Consider the following 27,031-nt stretch of genomic DNA (forward strand, 5'->3'; position numbering starts at 1 on the left):
TGAGAGAAGGTGGTGCACCGCTCCCGGAGGCGCTGCAATACCGGGCCGATGCGTGGAGAGGACGGAGCAAGCTCCTGATCCAGCTCCCTGTTCCAAAAATCCGTTTAATATGTGGTCCCCCGATGGGGGACGTATCAGATATTAAACTGATAAGAACAGATACTACACTTGATCTTAGCCAAAAGGCCGAGAAGCGATGCCCACAAAGGCGCGGACCGACGCGCGGGCGTTCCGCTGGCGCACAGTGGCGCAGGCCGACTCCTCTGGAGCCCGGGACCCGCGCAGCTGCCGGCCTCCCTGCAGCCAGAGGCCTGCCGCGGGACTCTGCTCCCCCACTCTCTTGCCTGCCCGCCTGCCTTCCTGCCAGTCCCGGGCGGGGGCCCTGCTCTTTGATCTTCTGTCAACGGCCCGACAACGACCGCAGCCGCAGGGGGCGCCAGCCGCCCGGCCTCCTTAGCTTAGGCCCCTCCCACCGGCAGCAGCTGCGCCCAACCGGCTGCAAGCGAAAGCCGAGCGCCAGCACCTGCGGGCAGAGGCAAGGGGCAGCTCTCTCTCGGGAGGGAGGGAGGGACGGGGACGCGCGCGCACACACGCCTGCCTGCCGAAACAAAAGAAAGAAAAGGTGGATATACTAAGTTTTTTGGAGGGAAAACGCCCAGCTGTCGAAAGGGGCCCGCCTGCAGGGACGGGGACGGACACACACGCAAGCAAGCAAGCAAGCAAGCAAGCAAGCAAGCCACGCCTGCCTCCCTGGGAAAAGGCTGAAAAACCTAAGTTTTTTGGAGGGAAAACGCACGGGAGCCGAAAAGGGGGCCGGCCTGCTTGCCCAGAGAGTCGAGACGCGGGAAAGCGCACAGAGGGAGCACGGGAACCGAGAGGGCGAGAGAGAGACAGAACACAGAGACACACAGATGGGGGACGAGGGACGAGACCCGAGAAGAAGGAGCTCCAGTCCACTTCGCTTGCTCGCTCGCTACCTACCTACGTCTGTCTTTTCACCGCTGAGAGAAGGTGGTGCACCGCTCCCGGAGGCGCTGCAATACCGGGCCGATGCGTGGAGAGGACGGAGCAAGCTCCTGATCCAGCTCCCTGTTCCAAAAATCCGTTTAATATGTGGTCCCCCGATGGGGGACGTATCAGATATTAAACTGATAAGAACAGATACTACACTTGATCTTAGCCAAAAGGCCGAGAAGCGATGCCCACAAAGGCGCGGACCGACGCGCGGGCGTTCCGCTGGCGCACAGTGGCGCAGGCCGACTCCTCTGGAGCCCGGGACCCGCGCAGCTGCCGGCCTCCCTGCAGCCAGAGGCCTGCCGCGGGACTCTGCTCCCCCACTCTCTTGCCTGCCCGCCTGCCTTCCTGCCAGTCCCGGGCGGGGGCCCTGCTCTTTGATCTTCTGTCAACGGCCCGACAACGACCGCAGCCGCAGGGGGCGCCAGCCGCCCGGCCTCCTTAGCTTAGGCCCCTCCCACCGGCAGCAGCTGCGCCCAACCGGCTGCAAGCGAAAGCCGAGCGCCAGCACCTGCGGGCAGAGGCAAGGGGCAGCTCTCTCTCGGGAGGGAGGGAGGGACGGGGACGCGCGCGCACACACGCCTGCCTGCCGAAACAAAAGAAAGAAAAGGTGGATATACTAAGTTTTTTGGAGGGAAAACGCCCAGCTGTCGAAAGGGGCCCGCCTGCAGGGACGGGGACGGACACACACGCAAGCAAGCAAGCAAGCAAGCAAGCAAGCAAGCCACGCCTGCCTCCCTGGGAAAAGGCTGAAAAACCTAAGTTTTTTGGAGGGAAAACGCACGGGAGCCGAAAAGGGGGCCGGCCTGCTTGCCCAGAGAGTCGAGACGCGGGAAAGCGCACAGAGGGAGCACGGGAACCGAGAGGGCGAGAGAGAGACAGAACACAGAGACACACAGATGGGGGACGAGGGACGAGACCCGAGAAGAAGGAGCTCCAGTCCACTTCGCTTGCTCGCTCGCTACCTACCTACGTCTGTCTTTTCACCGCTGAGAGAAGGTGGTGCACCGCTCCCGGAGGCGCTGCAATACCGGGCCGATGCGTGGAGAGGACGGAGCAAGCTCCTGATCCAGCTCCCTGTTCCAAAAATCCGTTTAATATGTGGTCCCCCGATGGGGGACGTATCAGATATTAAACTGATAAGAACAGATACTACACTTGATCTTAGCCAAAAGGCCGAGAAGCGATGCCCACAAAGGCGCGGACCGACGCGCGGGCGTTCCGCTGGCGCACAGTGGCGCAGGCCGACTCCTCTGGAGCCCGGGACCCGCGCAGCTGCCGGCCTCCCTGCAGCCAGAGGCCTGCCGCGGGACTCTGCTCCCCCACTCTCTTGCCTGCCCGCCTGCCTTCCTGCCAGTCCCGGGCGGGGGCCCTGCTCTTTGATCTTCTGTCAACGGCCCGACAACGACCGCAGCCGCAGGGGGCGCCAGCCGCCCGGCCTCCTTAGCTTAGGCCCCTCCCACCGGCAGCAGCTGCGCCCAACCGGCTGCAAGCGAAAGCCGAGCGCCAGCACCTGCGGGCAGAGGCAAGGGGCAGCTCTCTCTCGGGAGGGAGGGAGGGACGGGGACGCGCGCGCACACACGCCTGCCTGCCGAAACAAAAGAAAGAAAAGGTGGATATACTAAGTTTTTTGGAGGGAAAACGCCCAGCTGTCGAAAGGGGCCCGCCTGCAGGGACGGGGACGGACACACACGCAAGCAAGCAAGCAAGCAAGCAAGCAAGCAAGCCACGCCTGCCTCCCTGGGAAAAGGCTGAAAAACCTAAGTTTTTTGGAGGGAAAACGCACGGGAGCCGAAAAGGGGGCCGGCCTGCTTGCCCAGAGAGTCGAGACGCGGGAAAGCGCACAGAGGGAGCACGGGAACCGAGAGGGCGAGAGAGAGACAGAACACAGAGACACACAGATGGGGGACGAGGGACGAGACCCGAGAAGAAGGAGCTCCAGTCCACTTCGCTTGCTCGCTCGCTACCTACCTACGTCTGTCTTTTCACCGCTGAGAGAAGGTGGTGCACCGCTCCCGGAGGCGCTGCAATACCGGGCCGATGCGTGGAGAGGACGGAGCAAGCTCCTGATCCAGCTCCCTGTTCCAAAAATCCGTTTAATATGTGGTCCCCCGATGGGGGACGTATCAGATATTAAACTGATAAGAACAGATACTACACTTGATCTTAGCCAAAAGGCCGAGAAGCGATGCCCACAAAGGCGCGGACCGACGCGCGGGCGTTCCGCTGGCGCACAGTGGCGCAGGCCGACTCCTCTGGAGCCCGGGACCCGCGCAGCTGCCGGCCTCCCTGCAGCCAGAGGCCTGCCGCGGGACTCTGCTCCCCCACTCTCTTGCCTGCCCGCCTGCCTTCCTGCCAGTCCCGGGCGGGGGCCCTGCTCTTTGATCTTCTGTCAACGGCCCGACAACGACCGCAGCCGCAGGGGGCGCCAGCCGCCCGGCCTCCTTAGCTTAGGCCCCTCCCACCGGCAGCAGCTGCGCCCAACCGGCTGCAAGCGAAAGCCGAGCGCCAGCACCTGCGGGCAGAGGCAAGGGGCAGCTCTCTCTCGGGAGGGAGGGAGGGACGGGGACGCGCGCGCACACACGCCTGCCTGCCGAAACAAAAGAAAGAAAAGGTGGATATACTAAGTTTTTTGGAGGGAAAACGCCCAGCTGTCGAAAGGGGCCCGCCTGCAGGGACGGGGACGGACACACACGCAAGCAAGCAAGCAAGCAAGCAAGCAAGCAAGCCACGCCTGCCTCCCTGGGAAAAGGCTGAAAAACCTAAGTTTTTTGGAGGGAAAACGCACGGGAGCCGAAAAGGGGGCCGGCCTGCTTGCCCAGAGAGTCGAGACGCGGGAAAGCGCACAGAGGGAGCACGGGAACCGAGAGGGCGAGAGAGAGACAGAACACAGAGACACACAGATGGGGGACGAGGGACGAGACCCGAGAAGAAGGAGCTCCAGTCCACTTCGCTTGCTCGCTCGCTACCTACCTACGTCTGTCTTTTCACCGCTGAGAGAAGGTGGTGCACCGCTCCCGGAGGCGCTGCAATACCGGGCCGATGCGTGGAGAGGACGGAGCAAGCTCCTGATCCAGCTCCCTGTTCCAAAAATCCGTTTAATATGTGGTCCCCCGATGGGGGACGTATCAGATATTAAACTGATAAGAACAGATACTACACTTGATCTTAGCCAAAAGGCCGAGAAGCGATGCCCACAAAGGCGCGGACCGACGCGCGGGCGTTCCGCTGGCGCACAGTGGCGCAGGCCGACTCCTCTGGAGCCCGGGACCCGCGCAGCTGCCGGCCTCCCTGCAGCCAGAGGCCTGCCGCGGGACTCTGCTCCCCCACTCTCTTGCCTGCCCGCCTGCCTTCCTGCCAGTCCCGGGCGGGGGCCCTGCTCTTTGATCTTCTGTCAACGGCCCGACAACGACCGCAGCCGCAGGGGGCGCCAGCCGCCCGGCCTCCTTAGCTTAGGCCCCTCCCACCGGCAGCAGCTGCGCCCAACCGGCTGCAAGCGAAAGCCGAGCGCCAGCACCTGCGGGCAGAGGCAAGGGGCAGCTCTCTCTCGGGAGGGAGGGAGGGACGGGGACGCGCGCGCACACACGCCTGCCTGCCGAAACAAAAGAAAGAAAAGGTGGATATACTAAGTTTTTTGGAGGGAAAACGCCCAGCTGTCGAAAGGGGCCCGCCTGCAGGGACGGGGACGGACACACACGCAAGCAAGCAAGCAAGCAAGCAAGCAAGCAAGCCACGCCTGCCTCCCTGGGAAAAGGCTGAAAAACCTAAGTTTTTTGGAGGGAAAACGCACGGGAGCCGAAAAGGGGGCCGGCCTGCTTGCCCAGAGAGTCGAGACGCGGGAAAGCGCACAGAGGGAGCACGGGAACCGAGAGGGCGAGAGAGAGACAGAACACAGAGACACACAGATGGGGGACGAGGGACGAGACCCGAGAAGAAGGAGCTCCAGTCCACTTCGCTTGCTCGCTCGCTACCTACCTACGTCTGTCTTTTCACCGCTGAGAGAAGGTGGTGCACCGCTCCCGGAGGCGCTGCAATACCGGGCCGATGCGTGGAGAGGACGGAGCAAGCTCCTGATCCAGCTCCCTGTTCCAAAAATCCGTTTAATATGTGGTCCCCCGATGGGGGACGTATCAGATATTAAACTGATAAGAACAGATACTACACTTGATCTTAGCCAAAAGGCCGAGAAGCGATGCCCACAAAGGCGCGGACCGACGCGCGGGCGTTCCGCTGGCGCACAGTGGCGCAGGCCGACTCCTCTGGAGCCCGGGACCCGCGCAGCTGCCGGCCTCCCTGCAGCCAGAGGCCTGCCGCGGGACTCTGCTCCCCCACTCTCTTGCCTGCCCGCCTGCCTTCCTGCCAGTCCCGGGCGGGGGCCCTGCTCTTTGATCTTCTGTCAACGGCCCGACAACGACCGCAGCCGCAGGGGGCGCCAGCCGCCCGGCCTCCTTAGCTTAGGCCCCTCCCACCGGCAGCAGCTGCGCCCAACCGGCTGCAAGCGAAAGCCGAGCGCCAGCACCTGCGGGCAGAGGCAAGGGGCAGCTCTCTCTCGGGAGGGAGGGAGGGACGGGGACGCGCGCGCACACACGCCTGCCTGCCGAAACAAAAGAAAGAAAAGGTGGATATACTAAGTTTTTTGGAGGGAAAACGCCCAGCTGTCGAAAGGGGCCCGCCTGCAGGGACGGGGACGGACACACACGCAAGCAAGCAAGCAAGCAAGCAAGCAAGCAAGCCACGCCTGCCTCCCTGGGAAAAGGCTGAAAAACCTAAGTTTTTTGGAGGGAAAACGCACGGGAGCCGAAAAGGGGGCCGGCCTGCTTGCCCAGAGAGTCGAGACGCGGGAAAGCGCACAGAGGGAGCACGGGAACCGAGAGGGCGAGAGAGAGACAGAACACAGAGACACACAGATGGGGGACGAGGGACGAGACCCGAGAAGAAGGAGCTCCAGTCCACTTCGCTTGCTCGCTCGCTACCTACCTACGTCTGTCTTTTCACCGCTGAGAGAAGGTGGTGCACCGCTCCCGGAGGCGCTGCAATACCGGGCCGATGCGTGGAGAGGACGGAGCAAGCTCCTGATCCAGCTCCCTGTTCCAAAAATCCGTTTAATATGTGGTCCCCCGATGGGGGACGTATCAGATATTAAACTGATAAGAACAGATACTACACTTGATCTTAGCCAAAAGGCCGAGAAGCGATGCCCACAAAGGCGCGGACCGACGCGCGGGCGTTCCGCTGGCGCACAGTGGCGCAGGCCGACTCCTCTGGAGCCCGGGACCCGCGCAGCTGCCGGCCTCCCTGCAGCCAGAGGCCTGCCGCGGGACTCTGCTCCCCCACTCTCTTGCCTGCCCGCCTGCCTTCCTGCCAGTCCCGGGCGGGGGCCCTGCTCTTTGATCTTCTGTCAACGGCCCGACAACGACCGCAGCCGCAGGGGGCGCCAGCCGCCCGGCCTCCTTAGCTTAGGCCCCTCCCACCGGCAGCAGCTGCGCCCAACCGGCTGCAAGCGAAAGCCGAGCGCCAGCACCTGCGGGCAGAGGCAAGGGGCAGCTCTCTCTCGGGAGGGAGGGAGGGACGGGGACGCGCGCGCACACACGCCTGCCTGCCGAAACAAAAGAAAGAAAAGGTGGATATACTAAGTTTTTTGGAGGGAAAACGCCCAGCTGTCGAAAGGGGCCCGCCTGCAGGGACGGGGACGGACACACACGCAAGCAAGCAAGCAAGCAAGCAAGCAAGCAAGCCACGCCTGCCTCCCTGGGAAAAGGCTGAAAAACCTAAGTTTTTTGGAGGGAAAACGCACGGGAGCCGAAAAGGGGGCCGGCCTGCTTGCCCAGAGAGTCGAGACGCGGGAAAGCGCACAGAGGGAGCACGGGAACCGAGAGGGCGAGAGAGAGACAGAACACAGAGACACACAGATGGGGGACGAGGGACGAGACCCGAGAAGAAGGAGCTCCAGTCCACTTCGCTTGCTCGCTCGCTACCTACCTACGTCTGTCTTTTCACCGCTGAGAGAAGGTGGTGCACCGCTCCCGGAGGCGCTGCAATACCGGGCCGATGCGTGGAGAGGACGGAGCAAGCTCCTGATCCAGCTCCCTGTTCCAAAAATCCGTTTAATATGTGGTCCCCCGATGGGGGACGTATCAGATATTAAACTGATAAGAACAGATACTACACTTGATCTTAGCCAAAAGGCCGAGAAGCGATGCCCACAAAGGCGCGGACCGACGCGCGGGCGTTCCGCTGGCGCACAGTGGCGCAGGCCGACTCCTCTGGAGCCCGGGACCCGCGCAGCTGCCGGCCTCCCTGCAGCCAGAGGCCTGCCGCGGGACTCTGCTCCCCCACTCTCTTGCCTGCCCGCCTGCCTTCCTGCCAGTCCCGGGCGGGGGCCCTGCTCTTTGATCTTCTGTCAACGGCCCGACAACGACCGCAGCCGCAGGGGGCGCCAGCCGCCCGGCCTCCTTAGCTTAGGCCCCTCCCACCGGCAGCAGCTGCGCCCAACCGGCTGCAAGCGAAAGCCGAGCGCCAGCACCTGCGGGCAGAGGCAAGGGGCAGCTCTCTCTCGGGAGGGAGGGAGGGACGGGGACGCGCGCGCACACACGCCTGCCTGCCGAAACAAAAGAAAGAAAAGGTGGATATACTAAGTTTTTTGGAGGGAAAACGCCCAGCTGTCGAAAGGGGCCCGCCTGCAGGGACGGGGACGGACACACACGCAAGCAAGCAAGCAAGCAAGCAAGCAAGCAAGCCACGCCTGCCTCCCTGGGAAAAGGCTGAAAAACCTAAGTTTTTTGGAGGGAAAACGCACGGGAGCCGAAAAGGGGGCCGGCCTGCTTGCCCAGAGAGTCGAGACGCGGGAAAGCGCACAGAGGGAGCACGGGAACCGAGAGGGCGAGAGAGAGACAGAACACAGAGACACACAGATGGGGGACGAGGGACGAGACCCGAGAAGAAGGAGCTCCAGTCCACTTCGCTTGCTCGCTCGCTACCTACCTACGTCTGTCTTTTCACCGCTGAGAGAAGGTGGTGCACCGCTCCCGGAGGCGCTGCAATACCGGGCCGATGCGTGGAGAGGACGGAGCAAGCTCCTGATCCAGCTCCCTGTTCCAAAAATCCGTTTAATATGTGGTCCCCCGATGGGGGACGTATCAGATATTAAACTGATAAGAACAGATACTACACTTGATCTTAGCCAAAAGGCCGAGAAGCGATGCCCACAAAGGCGCGGACCGACGCGCGGGCGTTCCGCTGGCGCACAGTGGCGCAGGCCGACTCCTCTGGAGCCCGGGACCCGCGCAGCTGCCGGCCTCCCTGCAGCCAGAGGCCTGCCGCGGGACTCTGCTCCCCCACTCTCTTGCCTGCCCGCCTGCCTTCCTGCCAGTCCCGGGCGGGGGCCCTGCTCTTTGATCTTCTGTCAACGGCCCGACAACGACCGCAGCCGCAGGGGGCGCCAGCCGCCCGGCCTCCTTAGCTTAGGCCCCTCCCACCGGCAGCAGCTGCGCCCAACCGGCTGCAAGCGAAAGCCGAGCGCCAGCACCTGCGGGCAGAGGCAAGGGGCAGCTCTCTCTCGGGAGGGAGGGAGGGACGGGGACGCGCGCGCACACACGCCTGCCTGCCGAAACAAAAGAAAGAAAAGGTGGATATACTAAGTTTTTTGGAGGGAAAACGCCCAGCTGTCGAAAGGGGCCCGCCTGCAGGGACGGGGACGGACACACACGCAAGCAAGCAAGCAAGCAAGCAAGCAAGCAAGCCACGCCTGCCTCCCTGGGAAAAGGCTGAAAAACCTAAGTTTTTTGGAGGGAAAACGCACGGGAGCCGAAAAGGATTCCTCTCTGCTGCAGTGGTAACACGGGTAAAAACTAGCGGCGTTCAATCGGGCACTCCCCTGCCTCCCATTGGAATGACTCGGATCTGCACTCAAGTGAAATGCTGGGGAAAAGCCCTCAGAAATCTCCATGTCTGTTGGACACGAGCCTCTGGGGAATTTATTTTTATGACAGTATTGCTGCTGCACTACGGTTCAACCTGCCGTCTTGGAGAAACCTCAGTGTTTTCACTATCCATGCATGATGATGCCCCATAGTAGCGCAGACACCCCGGAGCCGCTGGGGTCGCCCTGCCCGCCCCGGCCGCTGGGGTCAAGGTTCAGGTTTTTCGGCAGCCTCACCCCGCCGGCGCCATGACGAGCTCACTATAGCGCTGCCCTGCTCTCCGCAGCAACACTACCTCCATCCTCAGCAGCCGCAGGTGCCGCACAGCTGGGCTCGACACCTCAGCCCAGCCTCAGGACAGGAGACTGGGCAGTCAGATCGCCGCCATTCACACCCACCAGCGCCTCGGCTGCTGCGCTGATGAAGACCCGGAGAGCCAGCCACTCCGCGGTCCAGCTCGGTGCTGATTAAACCACTGGTGCTTACTGTGTGCTTCTCTTATTAGGACCGATTAAAACCCCTTTATTCACAGATAAGTGCGGTCAGCTCGCCACACTCTTGCGCGCAAACTGGGTTCTGGCGGTTAAAACCGTCCTGGGTTACATGGCGTGACTACTGTGAGCTGTGCCAGCCTGCATCATGTTGAATTAACACTCAGCGGTATTTTTCACCTGAGAGCTTTTTACTGCTTCGATCATAACAGGCAGCTGCAACTACTGCTGCTATTAAAACAATGATACAGGTGCAAAACGAGCCCTTCGCATCGCTCTCGGTTCAAAGAGCACAGCTTTCTAACACAAACACAACAACCACCGAATAACCACATTGCGCGTTTTGCAATAAACACATTTTTTCACAAAAAACAGCCAACAGGTGTAAAAGACTAAACGTTAACGTTATGCTGTACACTGATCAGACCATGACTCCTGATGAACTGAATTGTACAGTAAACAAATATCTCGAAGTTACTGCGCTAGGATGTGCGATTTCAAGCAACTATTTGAAAATAAATCTCTTACCGCACCGCGGTGCCGCCATGCCGCTCGTCCTTCTCCCGCCCACAGATTCAAACCGCCATGACGTCAGCGGGGCGGGGCTCCGCAGTGCCGCATGGGCGCTCTGCTGCCCGGAGCGCTAACGGCACCGACCGCGTCTGCAATCACAGCCTAGTGTTTAAACTTAATCAAGCAGTGTGAGGCATCTCTTTTTACTCCCAAGTCCTCTACTTATCATTAAACAAACAGAGCTTTTTCAACAAATTAGACGGATCACTGATAACATCGTTAAACAAAACGGGATCTTATTGTACTTACACGTGGAAAATACGTTTTTAATCATCTTTAATGATTTCTACATTTTGGAAAGGTATAAAAACAGTTAGTATACATTATAAATATAATAATTGTCATACATAATATTAAGTATGAATGACAAATATAGTAATTAATATTAAAATTGCGTTGGAATAGATTGTTGCACTTTTTTCCCATGTCTTGTAAAACGTAATCATTTACAAGACCTTGGTCAAATGTGCATTTGATCTGACAACATAAAAATATCACAAAATGAAAGTAAACAAAAAAGTAAATTATGAAATAAAATGCGGCACTAGTAAAATAAATCAAACTAAAGTTCTAAAATAATGAGAAATAAAATGTAAAATATACTGAAAAATGCTCCTTTTCCCAGTGGCACTGAGATGAAGCCCATCAGCAGCAGAGGCCTGAGGCTGCTGGTTCTGCAGAAGCACTCTGTTGCTCCTGAGGAGCTGCACATGGTCCATGTGAGAGGGGAGCTGTGGAAGAGCCCGGGCAGCTTCTTTCACAGCTCCAGCAGCAAAGAGGCATCGCAGAGCCGTGGCAAAACTGAGCAAACTGCCATATGAACCTTCCAAGGAGATGCTCTTACTGCCACAGTCAGCTCTTCCCTAGCTCTAAGGATGTCACCCAGGGCTCTGTTATTGGTCCCTGTGTTAACGATCAGTGATATATCCCCGTTCAGGGCCTGGAGGTGGTGCAGGTGCTGGTGGGCACTGCACTGCAGGGCTGTGCCAGGGTGCAGCCACACCTGCTCTGCTGGCATCAGTTTCTCCAGGCCCCGCAACATAGAGTCACCGAGGACATACTCTTTCTTTGGACCTGATGGGAAAAAGGCATTATCACACCTACATCATAAGATACATCTTAAAAGTATATCAACTAGAACTGAACAGCAAACATATTCAATGAATAACAATGACAATGTAAATGTTAAAAATTATAACTAACGACTAACTATACACAGTGCTGGAAACCAGCTATCTGAAGGCACGGGGAAGTTATGTATAGAGGATTTAATTTTTTAATTAAATTTAATTAATTTCATATTACTGGCTCCAGGGATCAGCCTTTTGACCTCCCTAGGTATCTACAAATACAGATATCTTAAGATAGTAGTTCAGGTGGGGAGCTATGTCAGCATGCGTAGGCTGCAAAGGAACAAGTAATGGGTTTATTCCATGCTGAAAAAAAGAAGAAAGAACACGACGTTTTGGCCATGGAGCCTTCTTCAGGTGTGAGAGAGACAGGGCAGTCAGCAAAGGTAAATTAGCAGGAGAACAAAGGTTGGGAGAGAGGAGGGGTGAGGGGCAGGAGCAGGGGACAGATAGAGAGGCCAAACAAGAGGTGTTAAGTCAAAATGGGTGCAGAAAGGTGTGAAATTAAACTTGTGTGTGATCCTAGCTGCAGAATAATTTTAGTTTCTGTTGTCTTTCTGATGTATGAGTTTGGAAAACCATCTTTGAGGACACAGATGGAGAGATTAATGTGGTCATGGCCATATGAGGTGAAATGAGAAACAATGGGCTTGGAGAGATCTTTAATCTTCACAGCCCTGACGTGTTCTCTAAAGCCGTCTCCGAGTCTCCTTCCTGTTTCTCCAATGTAGATGGCTGGGCATTTACTGCAGGAGATACAGTAATTAAGGTTGCTGGAGGTACAAGATGCCATCTGGGTGATGCAGAATTGTGCTGAGGGGCCTTGAATGAGTGTGGTGTTAGATGTGTACTTGCAGGTGATACAGCGAGCTCTGTTGCAGGGGAAAGTCCTGGTGTGGATAGGTGCTGAGGGCAGTCAAGAGAGCTGTGAACAAGAAGGTTGTGCAGATTAGGTGATTGGCAATATGAGATGATGGGGCAGTCAGAAAAGAGGGCCCCAATGGAGGGATCATCCTGTAGGAAGGAAAAGTTGTGGTTAATAGTCCTGGGGATAGGAAGTGTGTTGGGGTGGTAGGGAAGCACCAAAGGAATGCAGTTGTTATGGCAGGAGTTCCTGATTGGGTTGATGGTCTGGGGGGTGTTTTTGGCTCGGGCGAGGGCCCTGTCAATAACGCTGCTGGGGTATCCTCTGTTGATGAAAAAGAAGCACATTTTGAGGGCTTGGTTCTGGAAGCCGATGTCGAACTTGATATCTTAAGATGCTGGCTCCAGGGATCAGCTTTTCACCATAACAAAGATAACATCTTTAAACAAAATGGGATCTTATTGTACTTTCTAATTATGTTAAATGTGGAAAATATTTACATTATTCACTGTTCAACATCCTACCTGGCGCATCAGCATCGGCTACCAGATGTTTTCCTTTTTCTCTTCCTCAAAATTATCTGCATCTGACACACAGCGTAACATTAGCAACAGCCTGGAACTTAAGCAACAATCCTCACCTCATTATCATCTAACAATGGATACTCAATTATGCCACTAACTTCATCATCACCCCCCTCTACATAATCCACGACAAACAAGCCTCCTGTTCTATCTGCACGGACTGCCCTGCCTGGCCACCAACATTCACTCCCATCTTCACTGCTCACAAACATGTGCTCAACTTTCTTGCCTACGAAGTCCTCTGCACTAACAGGAAGCAATTCTAAACAACTATCCATATAATCTGTCCCCAAAGCAAACCAACACATTTTTCAAAATCCATTTTTATTTGAAAAATATACTCCTGGCCATCTAGTCTCATTTCAGCAACTGTGCCCTTGTACCACACCTTCCTAGCTTTCTCAAAGGCATGTCTAACTCTCTTTCCTAACAAGTGTTCTGGTTTAATGAACATAGGAATTCTTCAGCTTTCAATACCAACCTGTTTTCTACCTAGATCTCTAGCCTTAAAATGCTGCTTAACGGCCTCCTTTGAAAACTCTGCCTTTTCTTCAACGATACATTCTGACGGTGCCAAACAATAATCTTTGTCTTCTCTAGATGTAGCTGGGATTTCCTCTGGCCTGCAGACAACACTTTTTTTAAATGATCAATGAGCTGTTCTAGACTAAGCCTTTTCCTGTCCTTTGAAAAATTGAAAACTCAATTTTCATGTTTCATTCCTCTCACAAGTCTCCTAAACCTCAACTGTGCTGTAACTGCAGGAAGCTTCTTGTCCTCATCTAAATTCCTCAGTTGCTCGTCTATTTCTTCCTCGCTGTTCCAAACTCCCCCGTACTCTCCTGTCTCTACCGTTAGTACTTCCTTTGTCCTTATATCTCTTGTTTCCTTTTCTATCTTTTTTTCCTTCTTCTCTCAAAGTGTCCGCAACCTGGCATCTCTTATCCTAGCCATCCTCTCACAAAACACAGCCCTCTGCTCTTTAACCGATTCTCTAGCTTGAGATAAAACTTCTGCCTTCTTTTCAGAATCCAGTTTTTCAAGCCACTGCCAAGACCTGTTCTCCTTGAACATAACCATACCCTCGAGAGCTAATGCTGTTGCTCTGGCCTTAACTTTAAGTAAATTGTCAAAGATTCCAAAATCCCTCTCACGGCTGACATTCGTCTTGGGTGCTGATTCAAGCTTTTCAAACATCTCCTGAGAAACCTCATCATACCTGCCATATTCTAGATGATCTGCTACCATCTTACAACACACTTTTACAAAACTAGCAAGGATCAGTTCCACAGCCTGTCTAATCATGTCCTCAGATTCAGGGCTCCTCTGTTCTGTTAGCTTCTGCAGATCAGGTCCAGAATGTACCTGTGTGTCAGTAAACAAGCTGACTAACGTACTGCTATCATCCTGCCATTCTTCAGTTTGCACACTATCTCCCTGTATCTTGAATTCATTTCTAAAACATGCTCTTTTTTCCCCAGAGCTTTCCACAAAGGCTGTGTCACTAATTTACAAATAATTCCCAGTGCTCAGCATCCTGCAGTGAACTGACCTACACTCAAATCCTCAAACACTGCTTCTATTCATTTGTTTTCATTACATATATCAAGCATGATTTCCAGCAATTCAGCACATAAAAAATAAACTCCAGCTGCAAGTTTCCTTTAAAGGGAACCAGAGGGACATGATCAGATTCCCCCTGACTCAACAAAAAGATCTAAACTGCACAGAATTGCCACTTTTCTCACACCCTCTTTCATGGACAGCTTTGCACACTGATCTAATCAATCTAACTACCACTCTCCAACCGTTCTGTGCATCCAGTCTAAACTAGCACTGCCCACCTTTTCACCACCAACAATCATGCCTTCCCAGACAGAAAGTGTAACATTGGCCTGATGTGCCAAGCCATCAATTACATGCAATCCACAGAACAACTCATTGATAATTCTGATCCTGGGCTTGTCTGTCTCACTGAGGTCATCAAATCCATCTACAATTTCAGGGAAGATTTCAGCTCTGTACTGCGCCAGGATTTCACTAATTTGTTTTCTGTACTTGCCCTGTCGTCCATTAGATTTGTAATTTTGCAGAACATTTCCTTCTCGGAACGTGTTGCATCCGAATCCGTGCTTCCAGTGTTAACAACATCTTGCACCACCTCTCTAACCGTGTCAAATATGCGCTGAGCTGAACCCGACGCCTGCTCTCCGAGTCCTAAATGCATTCTGCTACCCTCCTGGAAAGAAATCCCTGCAGTTCCATATTTATGGCCATATTTAGTGGTCCCATCTGTGGCAAGGCTTAAATTACTTTGCAACAGTTTTTCTTTCAGATGTTGCAAAGAAACTTGCCCTGCTTCTAACACAAGATATTTACAAAAACTTTCCCCTGGCAATCTGTCAACCTGAATACTTACCAATTTATCCAAAAATATTCTGATTATCTGAAAAGCCTTTCCTGCACCAACACTCATGTTTGCTACTAACTTCATATAAGCCTCTCTTCCAGCATCACTATACTTTCCTTTTTCACACGTGCTCATATTGTGACTCACTCGCCCCTCTGTCTCTGTTTTCAAGCCTTCATGTTCTCCCTGCCAGAAGTGCCCCTGCTCATCCAGGTCCCTCACCCCATCTGCTCAATCTGCTTCAGAATCACGTTTCCTTTTGTGACACGCAACCTTCTGCGATTCCTTTATTTGTATATCTAAGGTTTTGCAACTGTTCATGCAATTCATCAATACTCTTCTCTAGCTGTGCCCTTTCCTTCTCTGGCTCATTCAAAATGACTGCCTGCTCACACTCCACATTTTAATTTTACTATCCCGGCGTCTAAGCCTTTTATTCACATTCCTAAAACCTCCATACACTAACTTTTCATTTGCCTTGCTTATTTATTTTTTTGAGAGCTTGAATTTCAGTTTCAGCCTTATAAAGCAGAAGTCCTCTCTCTTTTTTTCTTGTCTAACCTAGCTCTTTCATCATCTAGCTTCCTGCATTCTTCCATGAATCTATGCACATTAAAACTGTGCTCCTAATTCACCTACTACCTCATTAGTGCACTTCACAGCACTGAATTCACCCATTCCTGATCTCACATCACAAGCACAGCTAGTGCTCGCTGTGCATCTTCTGCAGCTGAAGTTTCACTGCTCTCCTTACTTACTAGAGGCAGAGCAAACATCTGGAGGTCAAAATCATCCCTTTCACTTTTTCTTAAGCGGGATTTCTTATCAATGATCCTCTGTACATACAAACCAACCACTCTCTGAAAATATTGTTTTTTATGTTCAAGACCTAGATCGAAATCGTGATTTTAGATATCAGAAAGCTTGTTTCCTATTTGATTTCTTGGCTCCGGAAAATGTGTTCATCTCCATCATCGCTCTGTTCCTCAAGATTGTAACATCTAGTTTTTGAATTCGTTCAGATTTTAAGTCTGATTACATCTATCCCCGATTCCTCGCAGTAGCTGCTGATGTTTTGCTATCCCTTACCACTAGGGCACACAAGCGCTTTCTCAGGATTCATTTTTTCCCCTCTTTCTCAGGGTCTCTCAGTCGCTGCGGCTCTGCACCAGAGCGGTTAAAGACGGCGACAAGTCAGGCACCCAGAGGGGGCGCCTTCCCACCCCCATAACTAGAAAGCCCAATAGTAGTGGCTTAAGGGACACACACAGCCATGTGACTGACAGTTTGAGCCTAGCATGTAAGTTTTTCGTTGTAGCCGATAGGTTAAGCTTTCCAAACTCAGACCCAAATTCAATTGAATCTATTTTTATATAGCGCCTTTCACAACAAGGTTGCTCCAAGGCGCTTAACAAAGCAGGTGACCGTGCATGTGAATACAGACCAGAAGACAACGGAGGAGAGGAACCCAAAACTCCTCAGTAAGTAATTAGAAAAGAAACCTCTAGGGGTCCAAGGTCAACTGGCTGCCCAACCCCTCTGGGCTTGCTAACATTATACAATTAAAAAAGGAATAATTGAATAAGGGTATTAATTCATCCACCATGTCTACTGTGAGCTGTGCCAGCGCGCATCATGTTGAATTAACACGCAGCGGTATTTTTCACATTACAGCTCTGATCAGCTGCAACTACTGCCGCTATTAAAACAATGATACAGGTGCAAAACGAGCCCTTCGCATCGCTCTCGGTTCAAAGAGCACAGCTTTGTAACACAGACACAACAACCACCGAATAACCACATTGCGTGTTTTGCAATAAACACATTTTTTCACAAAAAACAGCCAACAGATGCAAAAGACTAAACATTAACATTATGCTGTACACTGATCAGACCATGAGCCCCGATAAACTGAATTGTACAGTTAACAAATAACTCGAAGTTACTGCGTTAGGATGTGGGATTTTAAGCAACTATTTGAAAATAAATCTCTTACCGTGCTGCAGTGCCGCCATGTCGCTCGTCCTTCTCCCGCCCGCAGATTCAAACCGCCGTGACGTAAGCGGGGCGGGGCTCCGTCGGGCTGGGCTGAGCTCGCCTCTCGCGAGAGGTGACGTCACCCCGCCGGCCCCCGCGCGCGCCAGGGATGAGGGACGGTAGAGTGGAAGCGCGCGCGGCGCTCGTGTCTGCCTGTAGACTCGTCATTGGAGCTCAGCGCCTGAGTTTCTGTTGAAATATCAGTAATTGTCAAGAAAACCGGAATAGTGTATGAGACCGAGTTTGTAACGTGCCGAGTCTGTGCCGAGGGACGGTGAAAGCCTGTAGCTGGGCGTCTGACGAGGAAGGTTTTATATACGAGTTGAAGTGGAGACGAGCTTGTTAATTAACGGCCGCTTGCCTGAGGCCACAGCAAGCTCCTGTAGAAAACACCGCTGAGCGCTGTGAAAATGTCACCTTGTGTCGAGCACATCACACACCTACAATATTACTGATCGTGTCGCGGTTTTATTTATGTGAACTAAAGCGATGCAGACTTGCGTGTAGTTTATTTCCGTTTTTCCGTTTTGCTGAAAGGCCTGCGTTCGGCCGTTTCTTGAGCTCTCAGTATTTTACATCCCCACTTCAGTAGGTTTTACGAGTGTTGCTCGGTGCTCGAACACCGTTTTAAGCCAAATGTCGTCTAATGCGCTTAAATTTCCAATCACTTAAGGTGCAGCACTTCATCCCGAGGTTCAGGAAAGTGTCAGGTATTATTCATAAGTAGCCTGACATTGCTGAATTCGCAAATAAAGCTGTTACATTCCTGTGAGGGTTGTCCCGGTTGACTTAATGCGGTAATGACTGCGATAGTCAACATCATTAACTGAGTGAAAACGATTAACGTGATCAAGTTATGGAAACGCCCGTGACGCCGAGAAACGCCTGAACCGGGGCTGCAAAGGGAAGGGTCTGTCTTCAAGGGGCTTCACACGGGGAAACGGGTATGAAAGGCTCTACGGCCGACACGTTGTGATTTTTTTCTTCTCTTTTCAGTATGGAATAAACGTTTTGTTCCTTAAAATAGTTTCCTACTGTGAATTTGCGTGTTAACGGCAAGCTTCGTGAACCTTTGAGAGGGAACTTGTACTGATTGACCCCACACAGTAGTTCAGGCTGGAGCCCAGGGACAGCGTTTATTCCTCTTGTTATGAAATGGCCTGACACTTCTGTTTCACTCCATTGCAATACCCAGGGTAATAATCAGTTTTTTGTGTGTGTAAGTGTTGTAAATTATGTAATGATAAGATGAAGATCTTATGGGTTTTATTTCAGATGCACCAGAGTTCCAGGACACCGAGGGATACGAGACGGCCAGTTGGACAGAGGCAAGGTGTTTTAATCTCTTGATAAGGAATTCTGGCTTTGGACCGAGTGTCCCAGTCGGAGATGCAGATTGGACCGTTTCAATTTGGGAGGGTTTGATAAAATCACTTTCTTTGGATGTTATTATAATGGTTATAAATATCATGTGCTTACATCAGCTTGCTATAAGATTAATTTAACCCCCAATATCAGATATTATTATTCTAAGGTAAAATTTACCTTAGGAAAAATCAGTCCCAAATGTAGTCACATTTATTAAATTTAACCCGACAATAAATCCAGAGAGAGCAGCGCTGCTCCTGCTCCCAGTAGGAAGTTGTCATGGAAAACAGCACTGCTCCTAAACCTTCAGCTCATGGATAGTCCCATAAAGAGCACTAGACAGGTGCTATACCTGCCTTGACTTAGGTGTACTGTTTTCAGTGTGGACCTTTAACCGTTTACGAAATATAATCATCCAGTGGAACCGGATATAAGCAATATAACCAACCATGTAACCCCGGGTCCTGGCCGGATTTCCCATTGGCCCTTATCAATCATGGCCTCCTAATAATCCCCATCTCTGAACTGGCTTCATCACTCTGCTCTCCTCCCCACTGAGAGCTGGTGTGTGGTGAGTGTACTGGTGCACTATGGCTGCTGTCGCATCATGCAGGTGGGGCTGCACACTGGTGTTGGCTTAGGGGATCCCCATTACCTGTAAAGCGCTTTGAGTGGAGTGTCCAGAAAAGCACTATATAAGTGTAAGCAATTATTATTATTAACCTATTGACTCTGCATCAGTTTGGTTCCAATTTATTGTTCTGCATTCCCCACTCTGTCAGCCTGTTTTTATAATATTATTGTCCTACATGTTATTGAATTTTAACATATACAGCCAAAGACAGTTTATTATGGTTATAATCACCTACAGTAGTTATTTTATCATCAGTCCCCTTAATTATTTCTTAGTGGTTTGAAAAGCTTGTCAAAAAGAGCATCCCTCCTATCAGATGCTTTTAAAAACTAAGCAGCAAATAACCATTTCAGACGATTCAGTTTCTGTATTTCTTGTTGCCATATCCCAGGGTATATGTGCAAAGCTAGTCTTATATCAATGTAAAGTCAGCTTTGCTACATACCTCCCTGCTCTCGTCAGACAGTAAGCTGCTTGTGCCTGTATCATCATTGGGTAGTCAGCAGCAAACACCTGTTGATAAAGCCTTTGATTTTCTGTTTTACAGTTTCATCCGTACAGGTTCTAAGTTACCTTCCCATTCTTAATTCAGGTCTCTGTCTTGCAGGTAATTTTGGTACGTAGCTCCACGCCACCATCTCTTCAATCCTGTTTTTCCCAAATCGTGAGTACCCAGTCATTTTGTATAGACATCCCATGATCTGTGAACATTATCAGTTCCTTAAAAACTGTTCATAAAGTGTAAATTCATAAGTTGAACATAAATTCCCATAAGATTGTCTAAATTCCTGTTTTATGAATCCCAGAAATATTGCCCAATCATTTTATTATTTTGGAACTTGCTCTTCTTTAGTACAAAATAATTCCAATGATATCAGTATTACTTTTCTATTATACTATTCTATTATATTATTGACCATTAAAGGTTAAATTAACACTAATTTCCAAACTAAGCAATGTTTACATTTTACAGTAGTTCAAATCAGTTTGTTATATAGCGCCTTTCACAACAAGGTTGCCCCAAGGCGCTTTTATCAAGTTACCATATGTGTGAATACAGAACAGAAAAGACCAGAAGACAACAGAGGAGAGGAACCAAAAACTCCTCAGTAAGGAGAAAAGAAACCTCCAGGGGTCCAAGGTCAACTGGCTGCTCAACCCCTGTGGGCATGCTAACATTATATAATTAAAAAAGGAATAAATGAATAAGGGTATTCATTCATCCATCATGTCTTCTGTATGTCAGTACTTTAGCAGATCTCAGTAGACCTGCAAAATCCTCCTAAAGAATAACTATATCCACGCTGTCCTTCTTGGATCCATGGAAGTGATGCAGCATTAAACTCAGATGGTACCCAGCCCGGGCGCCATCTGGACTTGTGGGGAGGAGAATAGGATAGTTTGGTCAGAATAGATGTATCTACCTGGTGGGCCAACACTGAGACACACAATGGCATGTACAGCAGCCCCAGGTTCCATGGTTGCAGCAGGGTATGATGTAAGGTGTGAGTAGTCTAGGCTGAAGTGATAGGTATTCAGTCTGGATTTGAATACTGAGATTCATTCGGCCTCTTGAACATGGGGTGGGAGACTGTTCCATAAGCTAGGGGCCCTGTAACTAAAGGCTTTACTGCCAACTGTTTTTTATGAATGCGTGGAACATGAAGAAGACCTGTGTAATGATAGCCGGCCCAGGGACGCCAAATATGTAATGTTGCCGTAGCCAAAATGTAAATGTAGTGGCTCTCTGAAGGCACCAGTTCTGTAGGGTTTGGGCATTTACTGGGACAATTATTAATTGTAGCAGTAAATCACAAAGTTGATTCTTTTGATGGCTTTAGAATCCAACCATGCAACATAACTCAAACAACGCACACACACAGGTACTAATACACGAGGATACATTTATTAATACATAGAATATGCATATAAACCTAACAGATCTTATCGAGAGGGTTATCAGAATACAAAAGGTATATATTGAATCAGTTGCAAAGTGTTACACATATCAAGAGGGCATACGTTCAGTATATCATTCATTTTGACCGTTTCATAAATGAACTTGGTTATAACTTCTACATTAGATACTCAAAACAAGTACATAACTCTTAGGAATTAAATTGATATCAACTGGTTGGGATAACAATTGAATTCTCGAGCTGTAATGCATTGAAGTTAAATACTCATCCAATCTCTGGTGATTCAGATCTCCTGCGGGCACAAAGAAACAGTTGCAGGCTTGTTGCTGTCCAATCCGCGCTCTCTGGCTCCGTGCCAGGCTGTGCTGTGCGGTTTGCAATAGTGCGCTGCAGATGCTCACTGACCGGCTAGATAGTGTTGGCTTTAACTAGCAAAGTTTGTGCACAGGGGAAAAGATGACTGTGGGTCCCAGCAAGTCAGGAAGAGGACCGGTTCGTTCCTGATGAAGAGCTAGTTCTGAATAGTGATTCAGCTGTCCACAGTTCCGACCTGTTCACGAGGCCTGCTGCTGGTGCTAACCTCGGGTGGATCCTCTGGTTATTCTCTGACAACCTCCGCTCTAGACTCTTAGAACAAAGGAAAGTTCTGGCACTCAGACACACTGGCCGTTCCGTGGTTGTCCGGGCTGAGTCTCAGGATGGTCAGGAGGCGCGCTGTGAGAATGTCCTGCCCTTGGGAGCCTTCTGCTCCTGGGCCGTCCTCCCCTGGAATTCTCCTTTGAATTCCCTTAAGAAAAGTCCAATAATTCTCCTCCAGAATCTTACTGAATCTTCCTGAATCTCTCAGGCTCTCTGTGTTGCCTGTTTTTACCTGGAGGAACTTCAGCTCATTGATTGGCTGAAAGTTCCATGGGCATCAGAGTCCCACGTGGGTTACTCGGCCCTACCAGTCCCTGATTGGTTGATCAAGGTGAGATATGAGTCACTTACTCCTGACACTTAGGAATGCAGTCCAGATGTCCAACTGGCACTCCCTAGACAGATAGGCGCCAATGGATGACCATTGATCATGATAGCCAGGCTTAGCTAAGTGCATCCCCCTTTGGGAGCTGTCCTAGGAAACCTTATCAAAGGAAACCTTAAATCAGCCTGCATGAATAGTTTCTCTGTGGCTGCACCACAGAGATAAACAGAGAAATGGGGCCTCATTTGGGAAAGCCCAGAACACTTAATTCTTTCTTATTATTAAGCCTGGCCGCTACACCTGCATTATGGCTTATTCAATGTTAACTGATATTAATAATGGAATAAAAATGTGAATTATCAAACGTGAATACTGCCAACAGTTGGAGTAAAAACCTATTCAACCGGTTTAATTCAAAACACTTTATTCAGTGGGGCAATTTAACAGACGCCTCAAGCCTTAAAACAAAATCGTATATATTGTAATTAGAATCGAGAATAACAAAGCGGTATTAAATATATCACTGAAGCTATAATAATGTGTCTGGTCATTATAAGCAGTATTAATTAAATAAAAAATAAAGCTTCTTGTATCTTTTTCAGTCTTTTTTTTATGGTTTTCATAACCTTTGCTTATTAAAACGCCTATTTATGAGACATGATTTTTCGGAAGTCAATAACTTTGTGAACAAATGACAGAGCCTGCAACCTATAGGTTTAAAGATCGCAATTTGTGAATCATTCCACAGCTTTTATTTAAACAATATCTAGTACCTGGTTGCATCTTTTGAATAAAGCGGATCCCAGGTGCAAGAGACTTCCTAATGTGAGAAGGCATTATGCTGTATTTGTTATGCGTCAGTGTAAGCTTTCCGAAGTCTCTCAAAAACATAAAAATGGAACATCGTGTGGCACGATGGGCAACTGTATCTTTAAATTTTAAAGAAATTAAAAAATAAGAATAACGTGTCTGCCTGTAAAGGACATTAAATGATTTTAAAACCCGTAACAAAAGGGTTTAGTTAAAAACAAGAAATACACAAAAAACAGGTAATATTTCTTCCTTGTGATCAGTTTAGAATCCTTGTGTAAGCTGTATGTTTTTTTAACTTTTGAAACATTTTAAACACTTTAATTTTATAAAATCCAGATGCATTTCGTACCGATACAGTACAGTCGTGTTCTCCTGTCTTCCTGTGGTGTGTAGCGAATTAGCAGGTGGCTGAGAGAACAGCGCCCCGCCCTCTGAGCTCAGCTCAGTCAGAGAAGAGGCGGCGCTGTGAGGAGACCGTTCTGCAGCCTGCAGTGTTTATGGCACTGAGCACGTCTGCCTTTAAAACTTCATAATGGAATCTAAATAATTTCTTTTAATTATCATTAAACTAAGCTTTCTCACTAGTTTTATATTTGAAACCATCGTTAAACAAAGCAGGGGCTTATTGTACTTTCTAATTACATCACATATGGAAAGATTATACATTTTAATCATTTTTAGTTTAAAAAAAATAAATTTTAGAAAATTTGAATTTACACAAATATTTTTTTATACAGAAATATTTGCGATTGTATTTCTGAATGTTATGTCACAGTTCAATATTTTATATACATCTCAATAAAGTCAGGCTTCGGGTGCATAAACTATTAGTAATCAATAATTTGATCAAATTCCACACTGATAAATTGTTGCACTTCTTCCACATCTTCTATAAACATTAACTTGCAAGACTGTGTTCAAACATACGTTAAATCTATCAAAAAGTACGTAAAATACAAACATGTAGAAACCAACAGATTCAAGCCTGAAGTGTCCGTTCGTCAAGCCAAGCTGTATTGTATGCATACAAGGAGCAATACAGCAGTAAGCCTCAAATACGCTGCTGCTTGTGTGCATACAATACAGCTTGGCTTGACACTTCAGGCTTGAATCTCTCGGTTTCTACAATTATAAAATAAAAAATGAAGGTAAAATGTAATTTAAATTTAAACCAGATTTCACCTTTTCCTGTCTCTCCCAACTCTCTCTTACCTGCTGCGATTCGGACACACACTGGTTAATAATGGGGACAGGTCAGGCAGGCAGAGGGAAGGGGGAGGGGTCAAAAGGCTCCAAAGAGGAATGGCTTGAGCAACACACAGAGACGAAAAAGTTTGGTGCCGTCTTTAAAGCTACACTCCTTGTGGACGAATTTTCACCTCGAATGTTTGCCCACCAGCAAACATACACAAGCAAACTGAATACAAAATGTACTTGCAAGTATAGCGATTTCAAACATTAAAAACATACTTTCTTTATTTCAGCTGCAAAAAGTTTGCACCAGAGATCACTATCTGCTTCTCATGTCCAAGTAACCTGACCATTATTAGACTCATTTAAAAATGCTGGGAACTTCACAGTTAAAGAGCTCTGTAGGGCAAGAACAAAAGAAAGAAACTTAAGCATTTTAAAGGCTGAAACTGAAATTCATTTTTAAAAATGAAGGCAAATGAACATTTGGAACATTAAAGTGTTAGAGATGTAAATGTGAAAATACAAAAATCCACATGAGCAAAAAGTTTTAGAATTGGAGCAGGTGTTACCTTGAAATAAGCAAACAGAAAAAAGCCATGACCAGACAAAGTGCAGAAGAGGGATGCAGGAACACTTGCAAAAGCTTAGAAATGCAAAAAATCCCAGAAAGGTGTGTGTTACAAAAGACCATGTGAACCAGAAGTAGATTTGGCAGAGAGTTAGGGGCTTGAATAATCAGGTTTTTTTCTGGTAGGGAGACTGTGAAAGTGTGATTGGATAGAGGGTCAGAAAGTTAGCACACATGAAAAACACTGTGAGTAACGGTGCCCACTAAACCTCTTTCCCACATTTCACGGGGTTAAGGTCACGTAGTTGATTCACAGCTGGATACAATTTTATCTTGTCTCGTGAAAGCAAAACTTCAGATATTTGTCAACATATTACTAAAACTATCCATCTCGGTAATCTCACTGTGTCAATCTCAATGTGCGCCCAAGTGCTCACTCAGTGTTCACACTCCCAGTAAAATAAAAACCCCGTTTTCCACATTATCACCTCGCACTGGGGGGAAGGAAAAGTGCCGGCGGTCATTTATTTCACTCTCCATCGCTCTGCCCAACCCCCCTACACAGACGGTTGATTAAGAACAAGTAATAGGTTTATTCCATGCTGAAAAGAGAAGAAAGCAAACAACGTTTCGGCCGCAGAGCCTTCTTCAGGTGTGAGAGAGACAGGGCAGTAAGCAAAGGTAAATTAGCGGGAGAACAAAGACTGGGAGAGAGGAGGATTGAGGAGCAGGAGCAGGGGACAGACAGAGAGGCCAATCAAGAGGTGTGAAGTCGGGACAGGTGAAGAGAGGTGTGAAATGAAACCTACAATGTATAGAGAGAATTTAGAAGAACAGCAGTCTGTCGTTAAGAGAAGGGGGAAGGTGTGATCCTAGCTGCAGGATAATTTTAGTTTCTGAAGTCTTTCTGATGAGAATTTAAACTGTTTCCTGATTACTCATTGATGAATCTTAGCTCCCTGAAGTTGGCCCCCTCTAAAAATAACTCAAACAACGAACTTTTGTTAAAATTATATTGATGAAAATTATATCGCGATAATTCTCATTATCGAATTATCACCCAGCACTAGTTAAAATAAGTGATTAGATTTTTGAACAATCTAATTTCTTATTTGTTTAAACAGTGAAATTTCAGCTGCAAAAAGTTCGCACCAGAGATCACTATCTGCTTCTCATGTCCAAGTAACCTGACCATTATTAGACTCATTTAAAAATGCTGGGAACTTCACAGTTAAAGAGCTCTGTAGGGCAAGAACAAAAGAAAGAAACTTAAGCATTTTAAAGGCTGAAACTGAAATTCATTTTTAAAAATGAAGGCAAATGAAAATTTGGAACATTAAAGTGTTAGAGATGTAAATGTGAAAATACAAAAATCCACATGAGCAAAAAGTTTTAGAATTGGAGCAGGTGTTACCTTGAAATAAGCAAACAGAAAAAAGCCATGACCAGACATAGTGCAGAAGAGGGATGCAGGAACACTTGCAAAAGCTTAGAAATGCAAAAAATCCCAGAAAGGTGTGTGTTACAAAAGACCATGTGAACCAGAAGTAGATTTGGCAGAGAGTTAGGGGCTTGAATAATCAGGTTTTTTTCTGGTAGGGAGACTGTGAAAGTGTGATTGGATAGAGGGTCAGAAAGTTAGCACCCATGAAAAACAGCAATTCAGTAAGAGAGCCCTTATATGAATTAATAGCAAACATGGTTTCATGGAGGGCTTCTCAAACAGTCGGACAGTCAGGTAGATCGCCAGGGGAAAGCATTTGTAAATATATTTTGTTAAAGCGAGTCATTGTTTTGGAACAAGACATTTTTCCAAGAAAGTAATTTAGTCTTTGTCACTAGTGGAACTACTAAATAAAGATATAATTGAAATCTTTAGATTGCTATATTCAATGCTGGTAGCAGGATGAACTAAGAACTCTGTCAGGTTGAGCACAGTGAATATTTTATCACAGAGTTGGTGCAAGATGTTAACAGGTAAAACAGGTATTTATAAATGACCTATTTCAAGAAGGAGATTTTCAGAATAATTATAAATCAAGCAGGGTAGGGAAAGCACAGAAAATAGGTCGTTGGATTGATCAGACCCAGAGAAGTGGAAAGGCTGACTCCTTTAACCAGCACTATAAAATCATTTCTCCTCAGTGAGATCCTGCCATCTGGTGGTGCGCTTCGGTCTCTGTCTATACAGTAGTTACACAGTGCCTTTAGCTCCATCTCTTTATCCTTTACAGAGCAGCTGGAGTCTGTTACGGTCCTCAGTTGGAGAGTTATTTTTTTTCCTAATAGTTTTCTCCTTTTTCTCCGGGTGCTGCCAAATGATATATTAAGCAAATGAGGCAGAAACATTTAAAAGGGGAAATGAGACTGCAAAAGGGAGAGCGCTGAGAGGTCGGAGATGGGGAATGAGGTTAGTTGAGTGGTGTGTATTGGGGATGGGGGAAAGACGTGTGCTTTTCTGTTTTTGCTTTTGCTTGGGGTAGTTAGTGTAGATATGGGTAGGATGCAGAAGGCTTTTTTTTGGTATGGCCGCATTGTTAGGCACAAC

At 49.0% G+C, this 27,031-nt stretch overlaps 1 protein-coding gene and 9 non-coding genes across 11 annotated transcripts in view; 1 reads left to right on the forward strand and 9 right to left on the reverse strand.

The window, feature by feature from the left end:
* Positions 1 to 7: 7 nt before the first annotated feature.
* On the reverse strand, positions 8 to 198 carry LOC148645893 (U2 spliceosomal RNA). Its single transcript, XR_015928031.1, has one exon. It is a non-coding gene; the product is annotated as a U2 spliceosomal RNA (small nuclear RNA).
* An 811-nt stretch (positions 199 to 1,009) lies between these two features.
* On the reverse strand, positions 1,010 to 1,200 carry LOC148645894 (U2 spliceosomal RNA). Its single transcript, XR_015928032.1, has one exon. It is a non-coding gene; the product is annotated as a U2 spliceosomal RNA (small nuclear RNA).
* An 811-nt stretch (positions 1,201 to 2,011) lies between these two features.
* On the reverse strand, positions 2,012 to 2,202 carry LOC148645895 (U2 spliceosomal RNA). Its single transcript, XR_015928033.1, has one exon. It is a non-coding gene; the product is annotated as a U2 spliceosomal RNA (small nuclear RNA).
* An 811-nt stretch (positions 2,203 to 3,013) lies between these two features.
* LOC148645896 (U2 spliceosomal RNA) lies at positions 3,014 to 3,204 on the reverse strand. Its single transcript, XR_015928034.1, has one exon. It is a non-coding gene; the product is annotated as a U2 spliceosomal RNA (small nuclear RNA).
* An 811-nt stretch (positions 3,205 to 4,015) lies between these two features.
* On the reverse strand, positions 4,016 to 4,206 carry LOC148645897 (U2 spliceosomal RNA). The gene has a single exon (XR_015928035.1). It is a non-coding gene; the product is annotated as a U2 spliceosomal RNA (small nuclear RNA).
* An 811-nt stretch (positions 4,207 to 5,017) lies between these two features.
* Positions 5,018 to 5,208, reverse strand: LOC148645898 (U2 spliceosomal RNA). The gene has a single exon (XR_015928036.1). It is a non-coding gene; the product is annotated as a U2 spliceosomal RNA (small nuclear RNA).
* An 811-nt stretch (positions 5,209 to 6,019) lies between these two features.
* Positions 6,020 to 6,210, reverse strand: LOC148645899 (U2 spliceosomal RNA). Its single transcript, XR_015928037.1, has one exon. It is a non-coding gene; the product is annotated as a U2 spliceosomal RNA (small nuclear RNA).
* Positions 6,211 to 7,021: 811 nt separating this feature from the next.
* On the reverse strand, positions 7,022 to 7,212 carry LOC148645900 (U2 spliceosomal RNA). The gene has a single exon (XR_015928038.1). It is a non-coding gene; the product is annotated as a U2 spliceosomal RNA (small nuclear RNA).
* Positions 7,213 to 8,023: 811 nt separating this feature from the next.
* LOC148645901 (U2 spliceosomal RNA) lies at positions 8,024 to 8,214 on the reverse strand. The gene has a single exon (XR_015928039.1). It is a non-coding gene; the product is annotated as a U2 spliceosomal RNA (small nuclear RNA).
* Positions 8,215 to 19,576: 11,362 nt separating this feature from the next.
* The window catches only part of LOC148645902 (uncharacterized), a 50,435-nt gene continuing 42,980 nt past the window's right edge, over positions 19,577 to 27,031 (forward strand). For both annotated transcript variants that reach the window (XR_015927891.1, XM_088609766.1), the window contains exon 1: positions 19,577 to 19,689. The gene's annotated coding sequence lies outside the window, so the exon portion shown is untranslated. The remainder of the gene's footprint in view (positions 19,690 to 27,031) is intronic.

This window comes from Lepisosteus platostomus, chromosome 17, assembly GCF_059453375.1.
Source record: "Lepisosteus platostomus isolate fLepPlt1 chromosome 17, fLepPlt1.hap1, whole genome shotgun sequence".
Lineage (NCBI taxonomy): Eukaryota > Metazoa > Chordata > Actinopteri > Semionotiformes > Lepisosteidae > Lepisosteus > Lepisosteus platostomus.